At 41.7% G+C, this 16,449-nt stretch overlaps 3 non-coding genes across 3 annotated transcripts; 1 reads left to right on the forward strand and 2 right to left on the reverse strand.

The window, feature by feature from the left end:
- Window positions 1-8,101: 8,101 nt before the first annotated feature.
- On the reverse strand, window positions 8,102-8,174 carry trnak-uuu (transfer RNA lysine (anticodon UUU)). The gene has a single exon. It is a non-coding gene; the product is annotated as a tRNA-Lys (tRNA).
- A 1,245-nt stretch (window positions 8,175-9,419) lies between these two features.
- Window positions 9,420-9,491, reverse strand: trnaa-ugc (transfer RNA alanine (anticodon UGC)). The gene has a single exon. It is a non-coding gene; the product is annotated as a tRNA-Ala (tRNA).
- A 1,652-nt stretch (window positions 9,492-11,143) lies between these two features.
- Window positions 11,144-11,215, forward strand: trnat-cgu (transfer RNA threonine (anticodon CGU)). Its single transcript has one exon. It is a non-coding gene; the product is annotated as a tRNA-Thr (tRNA).
- The last annotated feature ends 5,234 nt before the right edge of the window (window positions 11,216-16,449 follow it).

The raw sequence follows: 16,449 nt of genomic DNA on the forward strand, positions 1-16,449 counted from the left end.
TGTGCAAAGTGTGCTCCTCATACAGACTGACGCTGCAGAAACACAGGGTGAAAACGGTTTCGGTTGTGGATCCATCTATACATGGGGAACACTGAAATAGCAAGGAGAATACAAGAAAAGAAACTGAAAGAATTGTGCTAACAGCAAAGGGGGACGGAGGGAGGTGGTCGGACAAGTAAATCAGCCTGGTAGATTGTTTGTAGCGACATTTTTGAGTCAATCGGCACACTGATTTCTCTTCATGTGCCTTGAACTGTGCAGTTTGTATTTTCGTTGTAGATAGGTTTCTTCAGAAGTCCAGTAAATTGACAATAATGGAGAACTAGCTGACGCACCCCGTCGTGAAGACCCTCTGTAAGGTGATTACACGTTTCATTTTCAAGTCGCCTCCTTTACACTCAATTGCTTCCTCGACACTGAGAGAACATGAGAAATGGCTTCAATTTCAATGTGAAGCGCAGTTCAGGCTCGATGGCTTCACATCTCCAATCAATCAAATAAAATTGCAGTGAAGCGATCTAAATAAGACTCTGGAGTACTGGGAAAGATGATTATTTTGAGCGTGCCTCCCAGGGTCTGCTACGAGGCTGAAGTTGGCTTCTTATTCGCCAGCTTCTTATGCGTGTTTTTCGTTCCACCTTAAATGCTGCTGCTGTGATGTTATGTCGCCTTTCGCCTGTAGATGGCTCTCTTCGATCAGTACTAATCCGGCTGGAAAACTGTAGACATCTTCACTGAAAGGGAATATCCAAATAGCGACTGTCCAAACTATATTTTTGTATGGAATATATTTCAGAAAATCGCAAACCAATTTTAAAAACTCACCATAACACGGACTTACACTGGGAAAAAGTGATTGCACTTTCTGCTTATTTCTACGGCCTCCCCCCCGATTATGAAAATGTCTCACAGTTCTGACACTGATGTGTGAAAGACAATGTAACAGACTATCAAAATCCTGAAGTACAAACAATTTTAATGCACCAGTTTTTTAAATATGACCCTCTGATCTTGGCATGTCAGAATACATCGGGAAAAAGTATGGCACGAATTGCAATGTCACGCATTGTTGAGAATATCACTGACCTTGCCGATATTTGCAGGGGATACGAATGTTTTGCACATGTTGAACTCCTTAGTCAATATCACTGGGAATGTCCAATAATGACGTACATCAGTAGCCTCAAAGAAACTTAGACTCACACATGGAGTTTTATCTTTGTATGGAGATTGGGAGAATTAATTTATACTCTCGTTGCTCATTAGCTAAATTATTTTAAAAATATGACACAGATTTGTTTGAGAAACTTGTAATTGCCTTAAAGAGAGTCTTCTTGAAGATGTGCACCAGCTAGCTCTCCACTGTCAATTGACAGGACTTGAGAAGAAACTGTTCTCATACAACCAACATACAAATTACACATCTTAAGGAACATGAAGAGAAATCCGTGTACTAAATAACATAAAACTGTCGCTGCAAATTATCACCAAGCTGTTTTATGTATCTGACCACCTCTTTCCTACTTTGCAGCGAGCACAATTCTTTCTGTTTCTTCATTGCTATTTTACTGTCTCTTTCCCCCATGCGGAGATGGATCCACAGCCGAAACTTTAGGTCGGTTCCTGTTACTCTGTCCGATTGAAAGAGCTGTATGAAAGGCACTCCCATCTCTGCAGGAAAGTTATTGCTGCTCTCAACACAATATACTGCAGCCAAATGTGATAGCGATACTGTCACTGCCTGTGGGCCACGTGTTCCTGCTGTCAGCCTATTATGTCATGTTCATCCACACCCAGAAACATTACTGCTGTAGCACAAGAGTTATAGGTGCAGTTGATAGAGCATGAATCTCTTAATCTCAGAACTGTGGGTTCAGTCCCCACATTGGGTCCCTCTGTGTCAGTTTGATCCCCCAAATCCTCCTAGCATGACCTGATGGTGTAACAGTGATACCCAGTACCCAGCGTAATTCAGCTTTCTTTCCACTTGATTCAGATTTTGATCTGAAATCATCGGCCGAACAAAAGTTTGTCTAAATCGAGGGAGATCTGCTCTCAATCAAGTATTAAACACTTCAGCATTTACTGTTTGAATACCGCACTTTGTCAAAACACTGCCGCTTCTTAAGCTAATAAGTAACGGTTTTTGAGCATGCATTGTATTGTTAATGCTTATATTAAAAAAGCATAAATTCACATCATGGAATTTTGACGGGACAAAGTAGTCCAGCCCCTTTACAACATTACATACCCACTGATTAAAGCTTAAAACTACAGTAGCAGGAGTAATAATAATGGCAAGAACATGTTTGGAGTTCAGCATTTCATTTATTCTGCGGAAACATCGTATCGGAATGAACTGCCCGAGATAAAAGAGTAATTGCAGCTTCAGATCATATTTTCCAGAGCATTGCATTGTTCTGTTCATGATGACTATACGCTTTAAATTTGTAATTTACTGCAAGCGTTGCTTTTCCAGATTTTTCTGAAATTCCTCGCATTTGACTTGACTTGAACTTTATTGCCATATGTAACCGGTGCTGGTACAATGGAATTCTTACTTACAGAAAGTCTCTCAATTGTAAAACAAGTGTAAAAAAAACAAAACAAAGTGCAAACAGTGCATCAAGACAATGTACAAACAAACAATAGACAATGTGCAAGTAAACATGCAGACAGTTTGAATATAAACAATACAGACGTGTAAACAATGACTGGAGACGTACAATAAATAAATTAAAATGAGGTAGATGGTGATGGTGTAGGTGTGGTCCGAGGGGGATGGCTAAATGTGTTCGCCAGTCTCACTGCTTGTGGATAAAAGCTATTGAAGAATCTAGTGGTAAGTGTCCGTATGCTCTTATATCTCTTGCCTGAGGGCAGTGGGGTGAAGAGCTCATGCCCGGGGTGGTGACTGTCCTCTGTGATGGCCAGAATTCTACCACGGCAGCGGTCCTCATAGAGCTGTTTAATCTTGGTGAGACCGCAGCCGATGATCTTCTGGGCCATATTTACCATTCTCTGCAGTGCCTTTCTTTCTCGCGAAGAGGTGTTGCCATACCACACGGTGATCCCGTTGGTGAGGACGCTCTCGATAGTGCAGCGGTAGAAGTTCACCAACACATGTATTGGCATCCCCCATCGCTTGAGGCACCTCAAGAAATAAAGGAGCTGCTGAGCCTTCTTCATGACAGAGTCAGTGTTCACAGTCCAGGTTAGATCTTTAGAGATGTGAATTCCCAAAAACCTAAAGCTGGTGACTGTTTCCACTTCCGTTCCATCAATACTGAGTGGGCTGTGAGTGTGTGGCCTGTGTCTCCGAAAGTCCACTATTAGCTCTTTCGTTTTCTTTATGTTCAAGTCCAGGTTATTGCTATGACACCACCGAAGCAGCTGTACAACTTCATCCCTGTAAGTGGACTCGTCATCATCACTGATCAGTCCTATTATAGTGGTGTCATCGGCAAACTTAATGATGTGGTTGTTGCTGTGTCTTGCTGTGCAGTCGTGAGTAAATAGGGAGTACAACCTTGGACTCAGACAGCAGCCTTGTGGGGTTCCAGTGCTCAGGGTGAGTGGTGTTGATGTTTTATTGCCTATCCGCACCACCTGTGGTCTCTCGATAAGAAAGTCCAGCAGCCAGTTGCAGACAGAGTTGCACAGACCTAATCCCCTGAGCTTTGTCACCAGTTGACTGGGTATGATGGAATTGAATGCTGCACTGTAGTCCAAAAACAGCATTCTCACATACGAGTTCTTAGTGTCCAGGTGTTCCAAGGCTGTATGCAGAGCCAGGGAGACAGCATCATCCACTGATCTGTTGCTCTGGTAGGCGAACTGCAGGGGGTCCAGGGACTCTGTGATGGAGGAGTTGATGTGTGACAACACCAGCTTCTCCAGGCATTTTATCACCACAGATGTTAATGCTACTGGGCGGTAATTATTCAGGCATGCCACTTTTGTCTTTTTGGGGGTTGGAACAATAGTGTTTTTTTTAAAGCAGAGCCAGCACTAAAATATTTCATTCCCGTCGCTGAATACATCGTGGAAACGGTATTTGCAACGGAATGCTGTCACACATGAAACCTTTTTGTTTTTCGGTTCTGAAGTTTGAAAATGAAAATAAAACGGGGGTCACCTCATAGGCTTGAAAGAAGTCCAAGCAGCATAAAAACCCACGAATTCTCACAAATTGTGTTGCATTGTGCTGCACCTTTCTTCTGCTGCTTTTTTAAATCAGCCTTAAACATTTGAATGCATACCTTACTGCTGCTAATCACATTCACGTGTTTACGAAGCTTTTTTCTGTCCGTTATGTTTTTGCTAAGCAGTTTCTCCATTTTCCTCGTACTGTGATTGTGAGCGAGCACAACAACACTGAAACAGTGTAAAGACAGATAAAAAAGTCAGGGTAAAACGCCTGACTGTCGGGAGTGGGATTTGAACCCGTGCCTCTATTTGGAGAGCGAAACACAAAGCTTAAAAGACATGAAGCTGTGAATTTGCTGTTTTAAACCGCTTGGCTATCCTGAAAAATGTGTGCTGATTGTACCAGTCGCATCCGATTTTCCGTAACTTTAGAACGATTGATATGACTGGACGAACACAATTTATGGCGTTTAGCATGACATGGAAAACGGTAGCGGAGCATTCGGGTCCGGACTACCAGACTCAGAAACAGTTTTTACCCCCGCACTATCAAACTATTAAACTCCCAGCCTCTCTCACTCTCTCCTCACCTCTCACCTACGATCTGAAACTCACAGTGCCTTCTTTCTTACCAAAAACCCAAACACACATTGAAAATCTACCTCTACCATACATGTCAAAAGCTCACTCCCCATCATTTCTATCCCTTTATTTCATTCTTTTGATGCATGTTTTTGCACATAACCTGTTACCTTTTTGTTGTTTTGCACACTGCCTGTTGTTGTTTTTTGCACATCGGCTGTTGTCTCTTTCTTTTGTTATACAATTGTATTGTTGTTGTGTTTTTTTCTTTGTACTACTTATGTCCGAGAGCTAGCTAAATACCATTTCGTTATTCCATATACCTGCGTATGAGTATAATGACAATAAACTTGAACTTTTAACTTGAATTTGAACTTGAACTTGACATAGTCTTGCAGGCAGTATATTATTTTATCGTTTACTCGTATAAAAAAACATGGTCTTCTCGTTCCTAAGTCAGATTTTTAGTGCTTTCGAACGTTACTTCCAACCTGGACTGACAGCTCACGCGATCTGTTTGTGATCAGACCATGGAGTCTGGGGCTGTACCAAGCGCACGTTCCTTCCCAATGCTGAGGCGATCATTCAGAAGATGGGTGTGAAGAGAGATAAGCTTTGTCGACTAAAAAACAAGGCAGGATATGCACGAATACTAATCACTGGCGACAGTTATGCTCTCTTACTATTGAGATCCCTACATTGCAAGTTTTTTTAAGACTTTGAAACTAAAGGGAAGCGGTGACAAATGAAACAGGCACAGGTGGGGCTTGAACCCACGCTCTTCAGTTTACAAGGCCAACGCCTTACCACTTGGCCAACGCGCCTTTGATTAAGCATGGGAATAAGGTTGTTCAAATTATTTTTTTCTGAATCTGGTTTACATCACCTGGATGCAGCAACAACAATAAAAGGTATACTTGTCCTTAAACTCGGACGTGATGTTCTGCAGACATGTGCACAATGTCCTGTTTTCTTGCAGTGTAGACATTTTGCTGTTCACGCTCCGCATTCATCTGCTTTGTGCGTTGTTAGTCCGCACCTGTAACATGTAATGTCAGCCGTCCCCTGTTCTTCTATTTCTCTAGCATGACTGTGTCCTGCTGCTCGGCTTTTGTTTGTAAAGTTTGAGCGAGCGCCCCGTTCAGTGTCACTCTGTCACTGTGGTCAGAAAGCATTCTTGATTCTGCTTGAGCTGCTTCATGAATTCTAGCGACTGTAAGAGCTCTTTTTAAAGTCAGCCCTTCCTCCTGCAGCAATTTATAGTCTCTTATGTGTACATTTTTCCACAAGTTGATCTCTTAACATGTCAGTTTCCAATACTCCAAAGTCACAAGATTTAGCCAATTCTCTTAGTGCAGTCACAAAAGCATCAACAGATTCGTCCTGAGACTAAGTTCTCTGCCTAAATTTATGCCGTTCCAAAACCACATTTCTCCGCGGTGTAAAGTAAGCGTCTAAGGCAGCTACAGTCTGTTCATATGTACCTTTTTCTCCAGGGAGATTGGCGAAAATCCGCTGTACGGGAGCCCCGATACAGTGCAGTAATGTAGCACGTCTCACGGCATCCTGAGCTTCTGTAGATCCACCGGCTATTTAAAAAAAATCTGTACGACTCCATCCATATCTTGTATTCCGTATACAAATCCGGAGCTACGAGGTTCAGTAGAAGCGGTGAAAAAAGCCGGGCATAAGCAAAGCTTCTCGGCGCGGCTGCCATATCTTCCAATGGGCAAGCTAAACGAACAGTCAGAAAATTCAAAAGTTCGTTTCTACCAGCAAGAGAACTAAAATCTGCAGTGTTCTGCTCGCTTTGAGTCCGTCAAGCACTCATCTCTCGTCGCCATAAATGTTGTGTATCTTAATAAAGAGACGTTTTAATATTATTTTAACTATTTTGTTAACTACACAGATCATGCCCTTACACCTTATATTCCTGCTTTCTACTCTCGTTCTGTTGTCTCGCGATGTCTACTCACTAAACTACATTTAGCATGACTTCTTGTTGCAGTTGAGCTCAAAGCTGGAGATGATCTCCATGTTCTACCGCACTAACTAGTCCGAAACGTAGTACACAGTACACACTTTTTAAGTGAAGTCAGGTTGTTAAAAAATTAAACCAGCGCCCTGTCACAGAAACGTACCCCAGTCTCCCGCGCAACAAGCGGAGGTACTCAGCACTATACTGTACTAACGAGGAGCGCTTGTCTGCAGCTGAGCGTCAGCTCTGTTTACTGTCGGCAGTCATTTCCTCATTTCCAAAGACTTTTTCACCTGCTCTCAACTTTTAAAGACGGTCATAAACGCTCAAGAAGTAATTAATGTCAGGTGGAAGTCTGTTTCTGTTGTCTCAGCTCTTGATAAAGACAAGCCGTGCGTGGGAGACTCCCTCCCTGAAGACGTTTGCCGTCACCCTGCGAGGGAGAAGAGCCATCAATCACCAAAGCAACCACTGAGACAGTTAACATTAAACACGTGAAATGCGAGATGTTGTGATTTTTTCCCCCGCTTAAGGCTTCTATCGATCCTACTCTAACGAGAAAGACCTCTTTATTAGAAGTGAGATTTTAACAAACGTCTCCAGGGGTAACTGCGACCTGAACGCAACGGCATCTTGCCTGTGGTACTTATAATGAAGTATATATTTTATTTCTTTCTACTCGTTGATAAGAAAAAAAGTGAAATCATGTAATTAGGGATATGTCTTTTTTTCATGGGGAAAACTAGCCCGAGCAAATGTAAAGTTTAGAGCAGCGCTCAATAAAAATGATCAGAACCCGAAAGCGCTTCTTATGCGGATCAGTATATTCCGATACCACTGGTTCTGCAGAAGAAATAAGAAAAGCCGAACTCAAAGCAGAAACGTGTTGCCATTACGGGTACTCTGTCTGCAGCTGCTTTAAGATCTACTCACACCACGATGCCATTAAGGCTACCTAGTTAAAAAAACATCGTCACCTTTTTGAACGTGATTATTAGACACCCGTTAAATCTCAACCGAGGTTTCTTGAGAGATCGTTCAGCGAGCGAGTAATAAAAAACTACTTCGCTTCCAACCTCTGCTGTCACTGTAAACTCGGACGTGATGTTCTGCAGATGTGCAGTGTGCCTTTCCTCTTGTCGTATTCAAGAGTACTCACTGTGTTAGCCTCTCACTGCGTGTCCTGTACTCTACTGTGATTTAATTTAGATAATGACGTGGAGTAGAGTGACAAGATCTACTTGAACATTTTCGGTTTGTGAAATGAAACACTAAAAACACTACTGTAAATACAAGTAATGGACATTTAAAATAACCACAGTACAGATAGAAGAGTGAAAGATAAAAGACTATTTAGAATGACATTCACAATAGACTTAAGAACAGCACATCCGCCCGAACAGGGACTTGAACCCTGGGCCCTCAGATTAAAAGTCTGATGCTCTACCGACTGAGCTATCCGGGCTCTGAAAGAAAGTCAACACTGTCGGGATCCTCGCAAGTCACGTGTACCATTCCCAGTAGAATGAGTGAGAAATACAGCATGACATGGGTAGTTAAGGGGCTCCCACAGTCCATCTTTCCTCACATTACTGATTTTTTTCAATAGCATTTTGACCTTTTTTCACATTCAGATTTTTTTCACATTTAATAAAATCTTTTAATCAACAACATTAAAAAGAAAACAAATGGAACATTTTTTGGAACAATAATTAAAAAAAAACTTTCAATGCCTTGGTTGTATACGTGTGCACACCCTTTATAAAGGGAGTTGCAACAGTGCTGAAATTTAAAGAGCATTTCTGTAGAGAAAACAGCCTTGATGTTAAGCTTAGGGAGCCTGTCTTTTAGAAATTCTATTTCTTAACACCTTGCACAGCCTCCCGCCAGACTAACAAATATTTTTTTGGAGAAATTGACTCACACACCGGAAGACACTAACGTTTATTTACGTTAGAGCATGTGAATAACAGTTTAACCGAAAAAGGTTGTAATTGTGATTTTGTTAAAATTCAATAAATCGTCTATCAACAGTTAGAATTCATTTAGAAATTGTTTTATTTCATAAACTATAAGACAATTAAGAGAGTTTATAGGTCATATCCGTCGCTTATGTTCTTTTAACTCTAGCGTTCAGGATCCAAACCCAGGTGCGGACGATTGTGTTTCTTGAATCTCTTGTAATCATCAAAAGTCGATGTGTAGTCCTTCAGTACTTTCTCGAGTTGTGCCATGGATATTTTATACGATCAATACTTGTCATGCTCTTTTGCATTTTCCTTAACAAACGGAAAAAGTTCAAGGTGTGTTTACGGCTGTGCTTCACATCTACACGAGAGCAGTACAGGACACGGAGTGAGGAGTTCGTGAAGCTTTCAGTTTAGTGCTGAGTTCAGAAGGAGGATTCGCTCGCTGAATGATCAATCAAGAAATCCCGGGTGAGATTCAACAGGTGTTTTCTGCAACAGCCACGACAAGTGTGAAGCAATCTCTGGATTTCCTGACTTTGAACTAAATTATTAGTTCAAATAATTTAGGATTTAACAGAACTAAAAGAGGTACATTTAAAATAGCAGCGCAACCCTGCAGCACGCCGAGTTTAATTGTGTAAACTGCATTTAATTGTGTAAACCTGGCTCTCTCTGAACACGAGCAAAGAGTTCTCACTCAACAGAAGATTGCGATGCGAGTACTCTAATATAAAAGCACCTGGAGATACCAGGGATTGAACCCGATACCTCATACATGCAAAGCATGCGCTCTACCACTGAGCTACATCCCCGATTATAAAGTTTATGGAACAGACTTAGAGATGTGCAAATGCTCACTGATCACACCACTCACGAAGAATGCCTGCAGTTTCCCACTTTCGCGTTTCTTCTACTACAGAGTAAATTCATAGGAATGAAGAAATAAGGAAGGAAAAATAATCGCATCGAAGCTTCAAGAGACTGGGCACAAATTAATCTGTTATTTTTGTATCCAGTTACATGGGCGACGGTGGTTGATTCCCAGACGGGGGAGTGCTTTTTTTCTACCTCCTTACTCGACTGTCTTTCAATTCTATTTTATTTGAAAGCTTTTTGCATCTTTTAAGTGCTCTTGATTAAACTATCCATAGAAAAACAGCAGTGCTGATGATTTAACGCAAAAGGGTGAAACAACGCCCCAACCACAGGAATGGTAACAGGAAGGATCGTGTTCTTATTTAATATGTCCTTTTGAGATGTCTTGTCAATGCTCACAGGTGGTAGAGCTGAATAATTTACTTTTAGTGGTGTTTTTAAACAAAGATGGAACACGTTCTTTCTATACCAGGAGAAAAGGAGCAGACTTTACCTTTAAGTGGCAAAAATGACACCTTATCAAAGCTAATATTAATTAAAATGATATCACAACAAAGGATTTGAGCCTTGAGCTTTCATTGGACGTCTGTGTCTCCATAACTTTGTAGGTGAGAGAGAGGATTGTGATAATTTGTAGGTGCTTCTCGGAAGTGCGTTGGTGGTACAGGCGCCTTCCAAATAATTGAGTCAGGTTTGAATCCCAGCCAGTGCAAACCCAAATCTTTTCAAGATAATCTGTGGTCCGCTAACACATCTTTTGAAACACTACAACAGGTAACACCCCGTGTGAAACATCGTGAGCATCTGTTAAACCTCTCTACCTACCCGTTCCTCACAGAGACATGACGAGGGTCTAAAGGGACATTTTGAGCCGTAGAAACATTTTATCATTCTGTACTTTCCTGTGCGGTCAGGCCAGTTCCACTTTAACTGCGCCCGACAACGGAGGTCGTTTTGAAAACAACGAGAGTAAAGGGACACTGCACGTCTGCAGAACATCACGTCCGAGTTTAAGGACAGCAAGAGATTGGAAGCTAGGGAGATTCGGGTCTGTGTTTTTATTATAGGTTCAAGAAAATCTGAATACCTTTTCAAGAAGTAATTCAGAATCCCAGTCAAATCCAGTACAAATGCCGCATAGATCTGCATTGTACAATTAGTATACTGTTTGTCCATTGAATCAAACATGCCTTATGAAGCATTTCTAAAACAGGAGAGATCGTTAGGGAATGCGTCTTCCTGTAAAAATAAAATGACTTCAAGGGCACTATAAGCAGAGGTGCTCTACAGGAAAAACTATAGCCAGAGATGCCAAAGAGGTCGAGATTTCACCACATAAGAGAAAGCATCTCAGAAAATGAAGTTGCGGTCGTTTCCACGCGTTATAAAACCACTAGGTCAAACAACAAGAGCTGAAGAGCCGCTGTTGAGAGTAACACGGCCAAGCGCTCTAAGGAGCTGGCTTAAACCTCCAGTCTCTTCAGGAGCATCTGTTGGAGTCGCACTGCTACAGCGCATCTCCTTGTTAAGTATCCCTTAAAATCCCAAAAAATAATTTGAACAACATTATTCTCCTGTTTATTTTTGAGGCGCGGTGGCCAAGTGGTAAGGCGTCGGTCTCGTAAACCGAAGATAGTGGGTTCACTCCCCACCCGTACCTGTTTCGTTTGTCTCCGCTTACCTTCAGTTTCAAAGTCTTCAAAAAAAATGTAGGAGTCTCAATAGTAAGAGAGCATAACTGTCGCCAGTGATTAGTATTCGTGCATATCCTGCCTTGTTTTTTAGTCGACAAAGCTTGTCTCTCTTCACACCCATCTTCCAAATGATCGCCTCAGCATTGGGAAGGAACCTACGCTTGGTACAGTCCCCGACTCCATGGTCTGATCACAAACAGATCGGGTGAGCTGTCAGTCCAGGTTGGAAGTAACGTTCGAAAGCACTAAAAATCTGACTTAGGAACGAGAAGACCATGTTTTTTTTTATACGAGTAAACGATAAAATAATATACTGCCTGCAAGACTATGTCAAGTTCAAGTTCAAATTCAAGTTAAAAGTTCAAGTTCAAGTTTATAGTCATTATACTCATACGCAGGTATATGGAATAACGAAATGGTATTTAGCTAGCTCTCGGACATAAGTAGTACAAAGAAAAAAACACAACAACAATACAATTGTATAACAAAAGAAAGAGACAACAGCCGATGTGAATAAAACAACAACAGGCAGTTTGCAAAACAATAAAAAGGTAACAGGTTATGTGCAAAAATATACATCAAAAGAATGAAATAAAGGGATAGAAATGATGGGGAGTGAGCTTTTGACATGTATGGTAGAGGTAGATTTTCAATGTGTGTTTGGGTTTTTGGTAAGAAAGAAGGCACTGTGAGGTTCAGATCCTAGGTGAGAGGTGAGGAGAGAGTGAGAGAGGCTGGGAGTTTAATAGTTTGATAGTGCGGGGGTAAAAACTGTTTCTGAGTCTGGTAGTCCGGACCCGAATGCTCCGGTACCGTTTTCCATGTCATGCTAAACGCCACAAATTGTGTTCGTCCATTTGTATCAATTGTCCTAAAGTTACGGAAAATCGCATACGACTGGTGCAATCAGCACACATTTTTTCAGGATAGTCAAGCAGTTTTAAACAGCAAATTCCCAGTTTCGTGTCTTTTAAGCTTTGTGTTTCGCTCTCCAAATAGAGGCAGGGGTTCAAATCCCACTCCCGACAATTAGGCGTTTTACCCTGTCTTTTTTACCTGCCTTTACACTGTTTCAGTCTTCTTGTGTTCGCTTGACAACCACAGTACGAGGAAAACGGAGAAACTGCTTCGCAAGAACATAACGGACAGAAAAAAGCTTTGTAAACACGTGAATGTGATTAGTAGCAGTAAGGTACCTGTATGTATTCAAATGTTTAAGCAGCAGAAGAAAGGTGCAGCACAATGCAATTTGTGAGAATACGCGGGTTTTTATGCTGCTTGGACTTCTTTCAAGCCTATGAAGTGACCCCCGTTTTATTTTCATTTTCAAACTTCAGAACCGAATAACAAAGAGGTTTCATGTGTGACAGCATTCCGTTGCAAATACCGTTTCCACGATGTATTCAGCGACGGGAATGAAATATTTTAGTGCTGGCTCAAATGCGAAGAATTTCAGAAAAACCTGGAAAAGCAACGCTTGCAGTAAATGACAAATTTAAAGCGTGTAGTCAGCATGAACAGAACAACGCAATGCTCTGTAAAAACGATCTGAAGCCGCAATTACTCTTTTATCTCGGGCAGTTCATTCCGGTACGATGTTTCTGCAGAATAAATGAAATGCCGAACTCCAAACATGTTGTTGCCATTATTGTTACTCCTGCTTCTGTAGTTTTAAGCTTTAATCAGTGGTATGTAATGTTGTAAAGGGGCTGGACTACTTTGTTCAGTCCAAATTCCATTATGTGAATTTATGCTTTTTTAATATAAGCATTAACAACACAATGCGTGCTCAAAAACCCTTACTTATTAACTTAAGAAGCGGCAGTGTTTTGACATAGTGTGGTATTCGAATAGTAAATGCTGAAGTGTTTAATACTTGCTTGTGAGCCTTAGATAAATTGCCTGCTTCAATTTCAGCAAGCGGAGTTCTGCTCAGCTGCCTGTAGTACACATTGCTGATTCCTTTTGTGAGGGCACGGGCAATGTTTCAACGATAAGGCTGGCGTGCCTGTCGAAATTTTGTTTCCCTTTCACTGTGTTGTATTTGCCCTACTCCTACAACATCAATTGTGATGTCATCATTGCCCATTGGTTTGTGTCTTGTTGTCATTATGTATTTTACATTACAGGAACTGTAATGTAAAAGGTACTGAAGGTAGGAACTGAAAGTACAGACTGCTTTAATCATTAGAATTCTCTTTCCTGATGTATTGGTATTTGAAGGCTATTGACAGCAAGGATTTATCTTCCTGAACTTGCTATATAAGATATGGGTCCATGGTTATCTTAGTTTAGATGTACCTTTAAGAAGTGATAATTTTCTCCATTGTTCAGCCTTTAGACATACTTTGAAAGTTTTAGGCACAGACATAATCTTTCTTAATCCCCTTTTATCCTGAGGTGACGTCCCAGACGAGCTTGCCCCCTGGGAATATTCACTGTGTTCTTCAGGCTTTTTTCTGATTCTACACAGATTTTGTCTCCCTCTTACATGTCACCACTGTCTGTGCTGCCTGTGCATCGTCTGTATCTTCTAATGAACTTCTGAGCTCTGTGTCGCCTTCCAAACTAAATCCCTCACATTGACTTGAAATATTGACTATAGATTGTGTACTGTCATCTGGTTTGGAATCCCTACCAATACTCACCCCCTTCTGCGCCCTAAGCACTTGGGTTCTTACTTTTTATCTATCTTCATGCCAAATCACTGATAACCATTTCCTGTTGCTGGAGCAATCCTCTCCAAGGACTCTGTTTGACAGTGTTGACCACATATTGTCATGCCACCTAATTTCTTTTTTCTATCTTAGAAAACTTCAGAAATTATTTGATCACATTCCCTACTCCTCCAACCCTTGACCACACTTCTGGCCTCCTACACCTCTGTCCTTCTTTAACATGTGGCATTGCCAACAATCTGAAAAATAGGAAACACAGCTGAATGAAGTGGAAACATAAGTGAAATTCAACTCCCACTGGATGTTAATAGTGTAGGAGTGCGACAGATGTACAAGTCCATTAAATGTTTTTATTTCTGTGCTTAATTTTACGGGCCCTATATTTTGATATAGCATCAATCACAAAACAGCATTCTGTCACTGTCACAACCACCGGGGATCAACTCACAAAAGAACTAACCAGTACCAGCAGCGGGTTAATAATAACATGTGTTAATCCATCAGCACACGCTCTGCAGCACTTTTTTAACCATCCAAACCCGCTTCCCGCTGCTCGGTATTGAGTCTTCTCTTTGAGAGCTCTACCTCGCATTTACTCTGAATCTCGCTTACTGGTTACTGAACTCCCTTTTGCCTCTCGACCTTGGACCTCACCTGACGTTCTGGATTGTTTGACTGTCTCAATAACTACTGGCTCCTGCATCTGCACAGGATCTGCATACCTTTTCACTGAGGATTCCTGATAGTCACCACGTAAACAAAACTAGAAAAGAACTATGTGTTTCTTAAACTTACCCCCAAATTTAAAAAAAGTCAACATATCTGGGTTGTGTGTGCAAGATTTTTAAAAACTGCAAAGTTTGTGTGGGTATGATTGTAAAAAATCAAATCATAACTGAAGAAGGCTCCATGGTCAAAACATTGTGTTTTCTTTCTTCTTTTTTCAGCATGGAATAAACCTATTACGTGTTCCTTGGAGATTACCATTTGCCAATAAGATATGATCACTGTATTGACCATATACAATTTCTTGCATTAGGAATTCCTATTTTGCATACCTCAGCTTGCTCTCCATGAACACACAGACAGGGAGTGAAGCTGGGGGTCAGAGCGCAGGGTCAGCCATTTATACGGCACCCCTGGAGCAGTTGGGGTTAAGGGCCTTGTTCAGAAGCCCAACGGAGTAGGACTCCTCTGCCGACCGTGGGATGTAAACCAGCAACCTTCCAGGCACAGTTGCAGATCCTTAGCCACAGAGCCACCGCTCCACCTAATGTGCCAATTCTTTAAAAAGTCCAAAAAAATGCAAATTTATTTTTAAAAATAGCTGTTGTAAATAACATCAGTGGCTATTGAAGAGTACATACAAAACAGAGACAAGTTAATAAACTTGGAATGACTACTTACAGCTCTGGAAAGACCGAATATAGTGTTTCCGGTTGTTAAGGATCAAGTAATAGATTTATTCCATGCTGAAAAAAAGAGAGAAAACGTTTCAGCCGTGGAGCCTTCTTCAGGTGTGAGAGAGACAAGGCAGTAGGCAAAGGTAATATAGTGGGAGAACAAAGGCTGGGAGGGAGGAGTGGTGAGAGGGAGGAGCAGGGGACAGAAAGAGAGGCCGATCAAGAGATGTGAAGTCAGAATAGGTGTTGAGAGGTGTGAAATGAAACTACCAATGAATGGAGAAAATTTAGTAGAACAGTCTGTCGTTTAGAGAAGGGGGAGGTGTGATCCTAGCTGCAGGATAAGTTTGGTTTCGGTAGTCTTTCTAACGTATGAGTTTAGAAAACCATTTTTGAGAAAACAGATGGAGAGATTGTAGTGGTCGTGGCCATCAGATGTGAAATGAGAAACAATGGGCTTGGAGAGATCTTTAATCTTCACATCCCTGACATGTTCTCTGAAGCGGTCTCCAAGTCTCCTTCATGTTTCTCCAATGTAGAGAGAAACTGGGCATTTACTACAAGAGATACAGTAAATAAGGTTGCTGGAGGTACAGGATGCCATCTGGGTGATCCAGAATTGTCCTGAGGGGCCTTGAATGAGTGTGGTGTTGGATGTGTACTTGCATGTGATACAGTGAGCTCTGTTGCAAGGGAAAGTAGCTGGTGTGGATGGTTGCTGAGGGCGATCAAGGGAGCTGTGAACAAGAAGGTTGCGCAGATTAGGTGATCGGCGATATGAGATGATGGGGCGGTCAGAAAAGAGGGCCCCAATGGAGGGATCATCGTGTAGGATGGAAAAGTTGTCGTTTACAGTCCTGGGGATAGGAAGTGTGTTAGGGTGGTAGGGAAGCACCAAAGGAATGCGGTTGTTACTGCAGGAGTTCCTGATTCGGTTGATGGTCTGAGGGGTGTTTTTGGCTCGGGCAAGGGCCCCGTCAATAACATTGCTGGGGTATCCTCTGTTGATCAAAAGGGAGAACATTTTGAGGGCTTGGTTCGCAAAGTCAATGTCGTCCCTGCATAGTCATTGTAGCCGAAGGAACTGTGAAAAAGGGAGAGTAGTGGAAGATATGTTAA

Source organism: Lepisosteus platostomus, chromosome 5 (genome assembly GCF_059453375.1).
Source record: "Lepisosteus platostomus isolate fLepPlt1 chromosome 5, fLepPlt1.hap1, whole genome shotgun sequence".
Taxonomy (NCBI): domain Eukaryota; kingdom Metazoa; phylum Chordata; class Actinopteri; order Semionotiformes; family Lepisosteidae; genus Lepisosteus; species Lepisosteus platostomus.